Source organism: Zingiber officinale, chromosome 4B (assembly GCF_018446385.1).
Source record: "Zingiber officinale cultivar Zhangliang chromosome 4B, Zo_v1.1, whole genome shotgun sequence".
NCBI lineage: Eukaryota > Viridiplantae > Streptophyta > Magnoliopsida > Zingiberales > Zingiberaceae > Zingiber > Zingiber officinale.
The window spans coordinates 39,841,437-39,856,256 of record NC_055993.1 but is presented as its reverse complement, the minus strand read 5'-3'; positions in this window follow the sequence as shown (position 1 = coordinate 39,856,256).

The window sequence follows — 14,820 nt, the reverse complement described above, 5'->3', positions numbered from 1 at the left end:
AGAGAATAGTCAAGTAGATCAAGGGAGGACCAGATATTTGACTGGAAAATTGGAAGTTATGTAAGACAATAAAAGTGCTAACGAGGTTAGATAGTAGAAGACCTAGTTGGGAACTAGGCAATGGAAGTCCTAGTGGGATAGGGCAGTGGAAAAATCCAAATGAGTTTTGAAGGATGGACACTTGGCATGAAATTGAAAGTCTAGATAGGTCATAGAGGATCGGACACCTGACACAAGATGGTAAGTCCATGTGGCTTATGGAGGACTAAACACTTGGCACAAGTGGAAGTCCAAGTGGGTCATGAAGGACCAGACACTTGGCATGAGATGGAAAGTCCAAGTGTGTTAAAGGTTAATCAGACACTTAGAGAAAAAGCCCCTGGCAGGTCATGGTTGAATGGATGCTAGGCAACGGGAAGTCCCAACGAGTCACAGATGACTTTAGGGTTGGACAAAGGAACTATAAACTTTAATTCAGAGTTTAGGATTGGGCAATCGATTAATGTAATCAATTGGACCAAAGCAATCGATTAGTGTAATCGATTGTGAGTTTTTTTTATGGAGCACAGAAAGTGCTAGAATCGATTAGGTAGTATTTGATCCATAAATAGAAACTTGTTGAATTGACTAGTCCAATCAATTCAACATTACCAATCGATTGGACTGATTGATTAGGGGATTGTTTTTCGTGAAGCATAATAGATTGCTAAATTGATTAGCCTAATCAATTCAGTAGGGATCAATCGATTTGGTTAATCGATTGAAGTGGTTTCATGGAGAATAGAATGATTTTAAATCGATTAGAGCAATTGATTAAAAGTTGTCAAATGATTGGTATGTCTCACCAATTAATTGACCAGGCAAAAAAGAACAGTTTTGTAGGTTTTGAATGGTTGATTTGACATGACAATCGATTAGGGGTAAGTCTAATCGATTGAGAGGTGTTTTCCAACCCAAAAGAACCCCTAGAAAAGAGGTTCTCATGGACATTTCTATAAGTTAGTTCTTGAGCGTTTAAGAGAGAAGTGTTATTGCATTTCCTACCACCAAGAGGCAATCCAAAATGAGAAAAGAGTGAGCAAAATAAGGTTCATTGTTGTAAAGCCATTTTCAATTGTATTTGTCTTTGAATTCTTGTTTTCTTATTATGTTCTTGTAAGAATAGCTTGTATGAGACTTCTCCGTGTTTGGAAAGTTTTCAAGAATGAGACATTCATAGTGGAGCTATAAGTGTGAGGAGTGGATTCTTGGATTAGTCACCTCAAGGAGGTAGAATTCTAAGTAAAATCCAAGTGTTAGCATTGTGGAATTTTCACTTCAAATTTTTTGTTGCAACATCATGTTTGAAAAAGTGAAGTGAGTTATTCATCCCCCTCTACTTCATACTGTAATTATCCTAAGTTAGTTTTGATGTGATCAACCTAGTTAAGTTATGTGTCTTTTAATACCTTGTGTCTGAATGTGTAGGAACTTAGGAACACAGGAAGTTGAGTGGAAGACATGGTGAGTGAGAAGAATGACATGGGAAATGAGTCGATGGGCTCGGTGCATTTGAGAGAAGAAAAGCTGTGGAAGAGTACATTGACAGATGAGAAGGACGCATATAGAATGTTCAAGGGACGAGAAGCCAGGAGGAAATATGCTCGAGGAGAAGATCAGAGTTGGGTTTGGGTGAGCTTAATTCCAGATGGTTGGAGCATCACCCAAAGAAGCACAATGAAAAGCTAACCAATTGGAGGTTAACTCAACGCCCTAAAGGAACTTGGAGGTGTTCTGAAGGAGCTTGGAGGTGCCCTCGTGCCTCTTGATGGAGATGCTCTTGCGCCTCTTGATGGAGGCTCCCTTACGCCTCTTGATGGAGGCGCCCTCATGCCTCCCTTGGAGACACCCTCACTCCTCCCTTGGAGGCACCCTCATGGAGCTTAGAGGCTCCCTAGCGCTATTGGATCTTAAGCATGTGAGAGAGAGGGGGGGGGGTGAATCACTTGTTTTTGAAAATAGAGTTATTTTAATAATTTAAAATAAATCACAGCAGAAATTGTAAACTAAAAAGAACACAAGGAAAAACTCGGTCTATTTTACTTGGTTCGGAGCATTCGATAACTCCTACTCAAATCCAGGTCCCGTGGACCAATCAATGGGTAATCTACTAAATGTCTCTTTCGAACTACCAGAAGAGGTAATAGAGTACAAAGATAGGGACAGTGTAACATCCTACACTTCCCTTTTAAAGCAGTAGTATGAAAATTGCAACACTATTAAAAGTTACCAACAATTTTGGGTGCGCTCGAGTGTTGCCGACTGTCTACAGAGATGGTCGAATGACTCGGAGGAGCATCTCGATGGCAGAACGACTTCTTTGAACAAGAAGTAGAGCCTAGGAAGACACTTGGATTGAAAGAATAATAGTTATTGTACAAAGAGCTACTTTAATCCTCCTTTTATAGGATGTTGAGGGCTCCTCCAATAGCCTCCAGGGCATCTCCAACATCAGCTCTCGTCCCCTCCGCTTCGGGAGTTGATAAACTCCACTTCTGGTGGTTTTTATCCTTCTGAGAGTGCCTTCAACGACCTTTGAGGTGCCTCCAACCTCTAACCATAGTGGACTGGATGGTTTTTGCGAGCTCTGCTTTTATCCGTGCAAGGGCACCTCCAACACCTTTGAGGTACCTCCAACCCTCGATCTAGGTTGCCTCCAATTTCTAGGAGGCGCCTTAGTGCCTTTTGCTCCGGGGCACCTCCAATCGTCAGGAGGCACCTTAGCACTGTTCATTCGAGACTTTTTGTGCTTTTTCACCCCCTTCAAAATGTGTTAGTCCAGAAACAAAGTATATCTTGTAAAAATAGGGTTAACACAAATATAAAATAAGAGTATTAATTAGTTTCTGTCTTTCTAAGACCAGAAACTAGTCATGGTTTCAATTTAGGTGCCCCAAATAAACCTAAACTATACCATCACCTAAAGTCTAAATTTGGACTTATCCTCACCGGAACTTTCTCCTCCAGTAACTTACCTTCACTTACCAACTTGTAGTCTATTGACTAGCCTTTCAACCCACCAGGTCTTCTCGCCAATTGTTAGGTCCGCAAACCTAACTAGACTTTGGCTAGCTGTCAGGCCTCTCAAACTTAGCCGACTTCTTGCCAGATATCAGGTTGGTCCCTTGACTATCTAGGCTTCACACCAACTATCGGATCCTCAAACTTAGTTAGGTTTCATCCCGGTGTCAGGTCCCCTAGACCTGTCAATCCTTGCACGCTCGATAAATGCATTAGATAATAAAAGCACCTAACTTAACTTACTTGTCATTCATCAAAACCTGAGTTAGACCATCAGTGTAGATTGCACCAACAATCTCTCCCTTTTTGATGCAATAATAACTTGGTTAAAGTTAGGAAAAAATAAAATAGAATAAGTGAATGCAAGAATGATATAAGAATTTTTAGATTTTGAATTCATATTTATTTCTTGATATTTTGAGTTTTAGGTTTAAGTTTAACCCAAGAATGATTTTAGATTTTGAATTTGTATTTATGTCTTGATCATTTTGAGTTAAAGAGTTAATTTTAAGTTTATCAACTTATCCTTCTACATAATTTGTTCTAACTTAATCCTACTCTCCTCCTTTGACATTCATCAAAAGAACATGCAAGGCATTAAACATAAGTAAAGTTTAAGTATATAAACCAGTCTCACCAAAAGGACAAGTGAAACCAAGTAGTAATATAGTATTCTTCATGTGTATGTTTAGGGAGAGTAAAGTAAAGTCTTTAGTACTTTTTGAAAATGTTTTTAAATGGGAAAAAAACTTTCAAAGTAAATTTTAAAAAACTCTTGTCCAAAGGTTTGTAAAGTAAATTTTATCAAGTATTTTACAAACAATCATTGAAGATTTTCCAAAAACTATAATTTTGGCAAAACCTTTAAGGTTTAGACATTTTCAAGTATTTTTCAAAGTAAAGTTTCCAAGTATTTTTTTTAAAAGATTGCAAATCAATTTTCTAAGTCAAAAATTTTCAAAGAACTATTCAACGAAAGAAATCCAAATATTTTTCAAGATGTTTTTGAAATATTTGTAAGAAAGTTTTTAAAAAGTGTTTGTATTGAAAAATATGTTTGAATGCATAATTTTTAAGGTTTTCAAAGGATTATTTAAAACACTTTCTAAGGTATAACTTTGTAAAGAATTATGCAAATTAGTTTTAAAACATTTTCACAGTATTTTTCAAACAAAGTTTAACAAAGCATGTTACAAGGATTTTTCAAATCTATTCTTAAGGTAAATTTTAATAAAAGTTCCAAAGTATTTTCAAGGACATTTTTCAACAATTTACAAGTTATTTTTTAAATATAAAGATTTGTATATTTTTCAAAGTAAATTTCAAAACCTTTTTAAGTTGTCCAAGAAGATTCTCTCTCTTAACCTGATATTATTTTGAAAGATAATATTCATCTAAAATAGTCCTTAAATGTTCAACCTTTCGTTACAAACTAACTACCAGAAGATAGCAGTTTTCACATAGTTAGTTAAGTTAAGTAATATTGTTTAGTCAGATATTTACTGAAAAAAGGACTACTTAACTTTATCAATCTAATTTTTGATTTTTTTCATCTAAATTTATGTTGATGCACTGATATAAACATCTGTAGTCTAGAAAAAGTCCTAAGCATCTCACATTATTTTATGTTTGGAATATACAAGCAAGGTAGACCTAGTGTGCTTGTGAGACGCTGGCTGTCTAAATTTATAGGTTTATGATATCTAAGGGTAGAGCCTAGACTAAGTCCAAAGTTCAAATACTAGGAGAACTAGGGGTTTTAAGAAAACTTAATCTTAAATAATTTAGCCTAGAATTTAAAAAAAATATAGTTAATGCAAGTCCTAGTCTATTAAACGCATTCCTAACTTTCGACATAAATTACTAAATTCACTTTCAAGGATGAGTTTCAATTTCCTTGAAGTTTTTCATTCTAAATTTCTTGAGTAATTCAAGTGTATATTTTATTGATAAATATAATTTCCTTTATTTATTTATTTAATTTGTAGACCTAAGAAAAATGTTAGTTGTCCTATTAGACTCATTTCAAATTCTTGTTCCATCAACGTTATAAATTCTTATAGATGTTTTGAATTAGTTGACTCAAATATTATATCATCTATATAGACTTGAGCTATAAATAAATCTTGATTAATTATTTTAACGAAGAGGGTTGGGTTTACTCAACCTTGTTTGAAGCTTTTCGAGATTAAAATGTGGTCAACCTTTCATACCAAGCTTTAGGAACCTGTTTTAAAACATAAAGGGTTTTCTTTAGTTTAAACACATGATTAGGGTGTTCTAAGTTCTCAAACCCCAGGGGTTGACCTACATATACCTCATCTTTAATTAATCCGTTGAGGAAGGCTGACTTTATGCCCATTTGACATAATTTGAAATCCTTATGGGCTGCATAGCTTAACAACATTCTAATTGACTCAAGTCTGGCTACAGAGACATAGATCTCATCATAGTTAAGCCCCTTAACCTGATTAAATCCTTTGGCTACTAATCTAGCCTTGTTTCTAACGACTTCCCCCTTTTCATTTAGTTTATTTCTAAAGACCCATTTTGTTTCTATTAATTTTTTTATGTTATGGTAATGGAACTAGATCCCAAACTTCATTTCTTTCAAATTGGGTCAGTTCCTCTTGCATGTTTAAGATCCAATCTGGGTCACTTAGGGATTCTTTTATTGTTTTAGGTTCGATGTTAGAGATTAAAACTATTTGGCTTAGGTTTCTAAAGGCTAATCTAGTTTGGATACTTAGGTTTGGGTCACCAATTATTTGTTCAAATGGGTCATCTGAGCTAGCTCTTATGGTTCTAGTGTCACGCCCTAGAGGAGTCTGTGCTAGAGAAAAATCCGGCAGTATCTCCCCTGTACCGATGACAATCTGAATCCAAAAATACACAACCCTCAGGGCCTCTCAATCCTCGACCAACACGGCCGGAACATAAGCAATAATTTATATATATATATATATATAACCTACTCCGCTACAGCGAGTTAAACACAACCCACAATGGAAAACCATCGTTGCAAAAAACATGGGCAACATACTAAAATCTCAATATAAGATCCACGAGTGCAAGAAACACACATCACAAGTCTGTAGATCACATAACAAGGAACCAAAGCCCGAAAATAGAAAACTATCTTGACACGAAGTGGGGACTAGTAACTGGAACCTCCTGATGGCTTCAACCTGAAATAGGAATAAATCAACGGGGTGAGTTTAAGAACTCAGCGGGTATCGATCAGACATGCATAGTAAGATAAAACTATTAGTAATAATTATGCAGTACAGTCTTTTGAATAATAACAGGAAATGCAAAACTGAACAATAGAAGTTGTACTCACCAAGACCTCCTATCCGGATACAAGGGGCATCAGACCAAATACCTCATGTATCCTGTATGCATGTCAATCATATGCAACCATCAAAATATAGCATCCAAAATGCAGCAATTACAAGCAATAAATGCAATCCATGCATATGATGAAAATGACATGGTCACCCCTAACGCCAGTCAACCACCTCACATGCGATGGTGAGGTAGTGGGTAGGGCTATAACAACTGTGCACTCTGCCAACACTACTCCTGAGTGACCGAGTGGATAGGATGTCGTCGAATTACACCTATCCTCCTACCCCAAACATAGTGGAGGAGCCTAAGCTCTCATCTCCTTGTGTCATAGTCAAGAGGAGGGATCCCTGCCCGCTACCACACTGTAATGACACTACCCATGAGCGGACCAGCGGAGCCCTGACATAGCAAACTGCACACACCCTGCCTGATGTACCACTAACTCATGAGTAGTTGTATGTGCAGATCATGTAACTGGCGATGTGCTCAACTATAAAGGAGCCAACAATCGCTCAACATGCAATCATACAAAATGGTGCATGACACTGAAACATGTAACTCCTGAAAATATCCGCCTCCATATAATATGTACCAAAAGGAAAATCGAGTCAATAACAATGATCTATATCATAAATCTAGGTACACATGCCAAGTAATAAATCTAGGTATACATGCCAGATAATAAATCTAGGTACACATGCCAAGTATATCTAGTAGCTAGACATGTACCCGGTAATGCATTGTATGTCACTACTTCTATGAACATAAGTACACATGACAAAAATCAAGAGGCATAAACATAAATGCATAATAGATAACAATATAGGCATACTACAGGTATCAAGTAGTGATATACCAAGAAAATATAAACATAACCATTACTACTAGCTATAATCTATTACGCATATCAGAATGACAATATCAAAAGAGATAAGTCAAAGGTACTCGCCTCAAAAGAAGATCATATCAAATAAACCCCACATCGTGATGCTGTCTCAACAGAGTCCTACATCAAAGTATTTTATTTTGCTAAGTTCTTATGAATTAAATAGCTAAATAAAATCCTCAAAACTAGTTTGGGAAAACCCTAATCAAAATGATCCTTAATTGTCCGTATGAATTAATCCAACTCATAAATAAATCTCTAAAATATAATCCAATAGACTAAGCAACCCTAACTATTTCACCTTCTGATTAGAATTTACTGCAAGCATAAAGAAATCCAAAACTCACCTAAATCTGTACTTACCCACTGCTAGAGGAGGTTGCTGCCAGATCCAGTGGCTGCAGCAAGGTGGAGTCACTAATCTCCACACGAGAACCCTAAAACACAGCCAACCTTAGCATCCGATCCTTATAGATCCTGGAACTTGGAATCAAAGCTTACCCTATGCAGCTAGTCCCTCTATGACAATGGAGTGCCAAGTAAGCGACGCTTGCTTGATCTGTTGACACAGCATAATTAGAGGGGTATACGTGCCCAAAGGAGTAGATCTGCCACGATCGACTCAGTTGATCACTTGAAATGGTGGCTGCTTAGCCTACGATGACTAAATGATGCCGATGTCATCAAAATTTGGTTGTGACACACCCGTTGATTCGCTATGGGAGAGGCCAGAGGTGGAGAAGGCGCACGGATTCAGTTGTCGGTAGTGGATCGATCGCGAGAAAGAGGCAGAAGGGCTCTGGTTCGGCGATTGTCTATAGCTCAATCGAGAGAAGGGAGAATCCAAACTAGGGCAGAGGGTGGCTAGGGCACAGGCGATAGGGCTCGAGTAGCTGATGGCCAGCTAGCGCCGATTTGCAGTGTCAGCAAGGGCAGCGATGGTTCGGTGTCGCTGGATGGCGGTGAGAAGAGGAGAAGGCGATGCTGTGACACAGGTGATAGATCGGGAGAGGAGAGGGCTCGAGGCTTTCCTTGGCCGACGGTTTTGTACACGTGGGAGACGAGGTGTCACGAGGTGACGCTGTCGGGTTGGGGGAGAGGAAGAGATCGGGGAAGAGGAAGGGGGTCGACGTCGAGAGAGGGGAGGCGATGTCGGGATCAAGGGGAGGAGATGGGATCGAGGGGATGAATGGAGTCGGTTGAAGGAAAGGTTGGGGCTAGGGCACGGTGATTAGGTTTTTATAATTTTGAACTTAGGTTTAGTCAAATCAAAACCTAAGTTTATTTCTCAATCAACTTCCATTTTTTTGAGTATTCCAAACAGGCTTTCACTTTGCCTATAAATTCATTCCCTTAAACTCGTCATACGAGCTTCGAAAAATTTTCAGAAAATCTCTAAAAACTCCTAAAAATTCCTTTAAGGTTATTCATCCTTTACAGTATTTTACATTCTCCCCCACTAATTAAAATTTGGTCCCCAAATTTATGTTATTTACCAACAACAAGTACTAGCAATAGACAAACAGATAAATACTGAACGGAACCCTAACACACAAACCTCAAGTAAAAAAGATGGGGGTATTAAGCTCAGATAGTATCCTTGAGCTCCCAGGTAGTCTCCTCTTCAGAATGGTACTGCCATCTGACTTTAACCAACCGGATAGCCTTGTTCCATCGCTAACACTCTCTGTGGTCCAAAATCCGTACCAGAACTTCCTCGTAGGTAATGTCAGGTTGAATGGGAACTGATATATCTGACAGAACATGTGCTGGGTCGGGTACATATCTCCTCAGCATGGACACATGGAATACATCGTGAATGCCTGCCAGAGACGGTGGTAGCGCCAGATGGTAAGCTACCGCTTCAATTCTCTCCAAGATCTGGAAAGGCACAATGTATCATGGAGCTAGCTTATCTTGGAGGTCAAATCTCTTCACCCCTTTCGTGGGTGAGACTCTCAGAAATACATAATCACCAGTAGAGAACTTTAGGGGTCTCCGTCTCCAATCAACATAACTCTTCTTACGGTCCTGCACCTCGGACATCCTCTGTCTGATAGTGCGGACCAACTCTGCCTCCAACTGAGCCCTCTGAGGTCCTAGCAGCTGGGCCTCTCCAACCTCCTCCCAGAGGGTGGATGTCTGACAAGGCCTACCATACAACGTTTCAAACGGTGCCATCTGGATAGTTGAATGATAGCTGTTGTTATAAGAGAACTCTACTAATGGAAGTGTCCTCCCAGCTGCCTCCGAAATTCATAACGCAAGACCTCAGCAAGTCCTCTAAAGTCTGGATTCTGCCAGAATCGGGACGTGAACCGTGTGTCTCTATCTAATATAATGCTCAAAGGAACACCATGCAATCTGATGATCTCCCGACAATACAGCTCTGCAAATCGATCCAGAGAATTGGTCTTCTAAATCGCTAAGAAGTGCGTGGATTTGGTTAATCGGTCAACAATTACCCAAATCGTGTCATGGCCCCGTCGTGTCCTAGGCAATCCCACCACAAAATCAATAGTGATGTGCTCCCATTTCCACTCCGGAATAGGAATCCTTTGAAGTAATCCAGCAGGTCTCTGGTGCACAACCTTCACTTGCTGACAGACTAGACATCTAGCTACAAACTCTGCGATGTCTTTCTTCATGCTGTTCCACCAATAGAAATGCCTCAAATCTCGATACATGAGTGTTTCGTTTGGGTGAATAGCAAATCGGGAGCGATGAGCCTCCTGAAGTAACTCCTTCATAACTGGGTGAGATTGAGGTACGCATAATTTGTCTCAGAAATAAATAATACCCTCGTCATCTCAGGTGAACTCTGTCTCCTGTTTGGAAGCTATCTGGCTGCCAATGGACTGTAAGACCCGATCACCGGTCTGGGCCTCTCAGATCCTCATTTGGATCGATAATTGAGCAACCATGGTAACAAGGATACCTTACTCTGTCTGTCTCTACTCCTCAAGGGCCAACTCGGAGAAACCCTAAATCAAGTCCGTGACTAAAACTTGGTGGCTTGCTAAAGTCCCTCTGGACTTCCGGCTAAGTGCATCGGCAACCACATTAACTTTTCCTAGGTGACAGCTAATGGTACAGTCATAATCATTCAGGAACTCCATCCATCTCCTCTATCAAAGATTGAGTTCCTTCTGAGTGAAAAGATATTTGAGACTCTTATGATCAGTGAGAATCTCAAATGTAATACCATACAGATGATGCCGCCAAATCTTTAAAGCAAAGATAATGGCGGCCAGCTCCAAATCATGTACTGGGTAGTTCTTCTCATGCTCCTTCAACTGACGAGAAGCATAGGAGACTACCCTGCCGTACTGCATCAAAACAACACCCAAACCCTGTAGAGAAGCGTTGGTGTAGAATATGAATTCGTCCTCTCCAGAGGGAAAAACTAGAACTGGCACTAACACTAATCTCCACTTCAGCTCCTGGAAGCTGGTCTCGTAGGCTTCTGACCACGTGAACTTCACACCTTTTTTGGTCAGGCGTGTTAGCGGCATAGCAATGCGAGAGAAACCCTCAACGAACCGTCTGTAATATCTGGTTAATCTCAAAAAATTGTGGATCTCTTGAACTAATTTTGGCTGCTCCCGGCTGGTGATAGCCTCAATCTTCTGAGGGTCTATGGAAATACCTCTGTTAGAAATCACGTGTCCCAGAAAATTGATTGAGGATAGCCAGAAAGCACACTTGCTGAACTTCGTATATAGACAATGTTGTCGAAGAGTCTCCAAGACTATGCGAAGATGCTGTGTATGTTCCTCCTCGGAACGCGAGTAGATCAAAATGTCACCGATAAAAATGATAACGAACTGATCTAGATACTCCGAGAAGACGTGGTTCATAAAATCTATAAATACCGTTGGAGCATTGGTAAGCCCAAATGGCATTACCAAAAACTCATAATGTTCGTATCTAATGCGGAATGTTGTCTTCTGAACATCAGAATCTTTAACTCTCAGTTGATGATATCCGGATCATAGATCAATCCTAGAATACACTGATATACCTCTGAGCTGATCAAACAAATCCTTGATTTGTGGTAAGGGGTACTTATTTCTAACGGTCATTGCATTCCGTTGTCTATAATTGATGCACAACCTCAGAGTACCATCCTTTTCTTGACTAACAATACCGGAGAACCCCACGGAGATACACTAGGGTGAATAAATCCCCTGTCCAATAACTCCTGGAGTTGGACCTTTAGTTCGTCCAACTCTTTCGGCGCCATACGGTAAGGAGCTTTCGATGCCGGCGCGGTCCTCAGAATCAGCTCAATAGCAAACTCCACTTGCCTTCGGGGAGGCAAGCTTGATAGCTCATCTGGAAATACATCCGGATACTCTCGGACCACTGGAATGTCTGAGAGCTGAGAACTATTGCTGTCGTTAGCATTAATTAATAACAATAAAAATCCCTGATAGCCATATGACAGCAGCTTTTGAGCCTGAATCACAGAAATAGTCGATATACCATCATCCCTGATGCCAGTGAAATCCCACGAGGGTTGGTTCGGAGGTCGGAATGTGACCACCCTCGTTTGGTAATTAATCATGGCATGATATGCTGACAGCCAATCATGCCAAGGATAATGTCGAACTCGACCATTTCCAATACTAATAAATCTATGGTGAGTATATTGTTGTCGAAGTCTAATGGGCATCCTCTGACCTCCTGAGTGACGTCCAATGTATCACCGGATGATAGGACGACAGTCAGTCACCGCGATCTAAGGATAGGTAGTCTACCAATCTCCCTCATAAATGCTCAAGAAATAAATAAATGTGAACTACCAGTATCAATAAACATATCAGCGAAAAATGCATAAAGTAAAACCATACCATTAAAAATAGACCCGTCGGCCTGCTGTGCATCCTCTCTCATAACTGCGTGAATTTGTCCAATCTCTGGCGGGGGTGGAGGTGGTAGCACTGCCAAAGGCTGCTGTGCTTGAGCCTAAGCTTGCCACTGAGGCGGTGCTGGATACTGAGCTAGAGATGGATATGAGGGCTACAACTGATACTGAACCGGTGGCTGGGGCTGCGACTGGTACTAAACCAGTGACTAAGGCTACAGCTGATACTGCACTAGTGGCTGAGGCTGCGACTGGTATTGAACCAGTGGCTCGGGCTGTAGCTGATACTGCACAAGTGGCTGAGGCTACGACTGATACTGCCCATGCGTCAGATACTAGTCTCGAAACAGAACTCTGTGATACCGTATGAGCACTGGAGTGCTCCTATCTGTGCATGCCATATGCAACTACTACAAGAGGGGTTGTCCTCTATTGGCGATGCGAAGATTGGGCTTGTTGCACCCCTCGCTGAGTCCCTGTCTGACTGAACTGTCCTCCCTGAACAGAAACCTTGAAAGCCATATGCTGAGCCTTCAGTGAACAATCTCGGCTCATGTGCGCAGGCAGTTTGCAATAATAGTAAACTGACTGTCCCAGGGAACAGGCTGATGTGATGTGATCTCTGGACCCACATCAAGTGCAGTGAATGTCACTGGCGGGCTATTTCTGGTTCTGCTGAGAAGACCGAAAACGTCCTAATGAAGACTGCCTTGGCTTCTGTGGCTGGCCAGCTGTCCTAAAAGCACCCTGACCTGACCAACTGTGATCATTCCGCTACTGTCCGGTAGCCTGTGGCTGCTGGGTCTGTCCTAAAGTCTGATATGTCTACCCTTTTTTTTTGTCTGTATTTGCTCTTTGCTGAGCTGACCCAATCATAAGGGCTTTATCCAATGCCTCTATGTAAGATGAATTACCAAAACCTGCAATCTTCACTTGAAGATGTCCATCCAGTCCCTAAATAAACTGAAACATACGTGATCTATCCTCAGCAACTAACTTTGGACAAAATCTAGCTAACTGATTAAATTCAGCATTGTATTCCGTCACTATACGGTTGTTCTGTTGAAGACTCAGAAAATCTAGATGGCGTGTCATCTGATATGACTGTGGAAAGTACCGACTCTCAAAGGCCTCTATAAATCTCACCCAGGTGATGTGCTGCTCTCCTATGATCGAGCGTTGCGTATTCCACCAGATATTAACCTCATCCCGTAAATGGAAAGCAGTCAACTCTGTTTTCTCCCACTCGGAACAAGCCATATAAAAGAAAGTCCGTTCCATAGTCTCTATCCAAGACTAAGCCACGCTCGGATCAATCTCCCCGCGGAAGAGTGTGAATCGACTTTTCACCGACTCTACCAAAGATGGAATCCGAGCTCGTGCCACAATTATATCAGTAGGGTGAGTAGATATCGCCGTGTGAACTGGTGGAACCATTGGAGCTGGTAGTATAAGTGGTATCGCTGGATAGGCCGGAGAAGGTACTCCTGGTGCTGATGCATAAGTTGGGGCAGGTATCGTTGGTGGCACTGTAGGGTCAATATAGGTAGGAGTAGCTGGAGGTACGGTAGGTGGTGGTACCGGATAAGGAGTAATTGGTACTGCTGGTGCGGGTGTCGGGTATGCAGTAGCAGGCACAAGTGGCGGTGGTGCCCGGTATGCAGTAGGCACTACTAGAGGAGGTGTCAGATATGCCGAAGGTAGTACCGCTGGTGGCACAGTAAATACTGTAGCAGTGGGTCCGAGGGTTACGGTCGAGGTGGGTACCTTTGGAGAAGGAACCGTCGGAATCCGAGAGCCAGGCGCGCCTACAGTACCATAAGGAGTCTGTTCCTGACCGACAGGCTCGATCCCAGCAGACCTTTTGGTGACTCCATCTCCAAAGATTCCAACACCCTCTTGTGTGGCCGTCCCGCGCCACGTCTCAACGCGAAAACACGTGTAGCTTGCTTCATATTTGTTAAATTATTACACAGGTATTACTACGAGTACCAAAATTATGAAATTAATCATCTTAACTATTTACCGTCTAGAGATGTTCTGTCGCCGCCAAGTCCCCAAATATGACCTCGTCTAAGAATACCTCAGAATTCTGAAACATAAAAATCAACGGAAACCCATACAAATCCGAAAAGTACCCAAATTGACTCACAAAACCGGGCTCTAATACAAATAAATTGTCATGCCCTAGAGGAGTCCTTGTTAGAAAAAAATCTGGCAGCATCTCCCCTGTACCGGTGATAATCTGAATCCATAAATACACATCCCTCAGGGCCTCTCAATCCTCAGCAAACACGGCAGGAACATAAGCAATAATTTAAATAAATATTCCACGCAGTTATATATATATCAAACATACTCTACTACAGCGAGGAAAACACAACCGACAATGAAAAATCATCGCAACAGAAAACATGGGCAGCATACCAAAATCTCGATATAAGATCCATGAGTGCAAGAAACACACATCACAAGTCTATAGATCACATAACAAGGAACCAAATTCCGAAAATAGAAAACTATCTCGACACGAAGTGGGGACTAGCAACTGGAACCTCCTGACGGCTTCAACCTGAAATAGGAATAAATCAACGGGGTGAGTTCAAGAACTCAGCGGGTATCGATTAGACATGCATAGTAAGATATAACTATC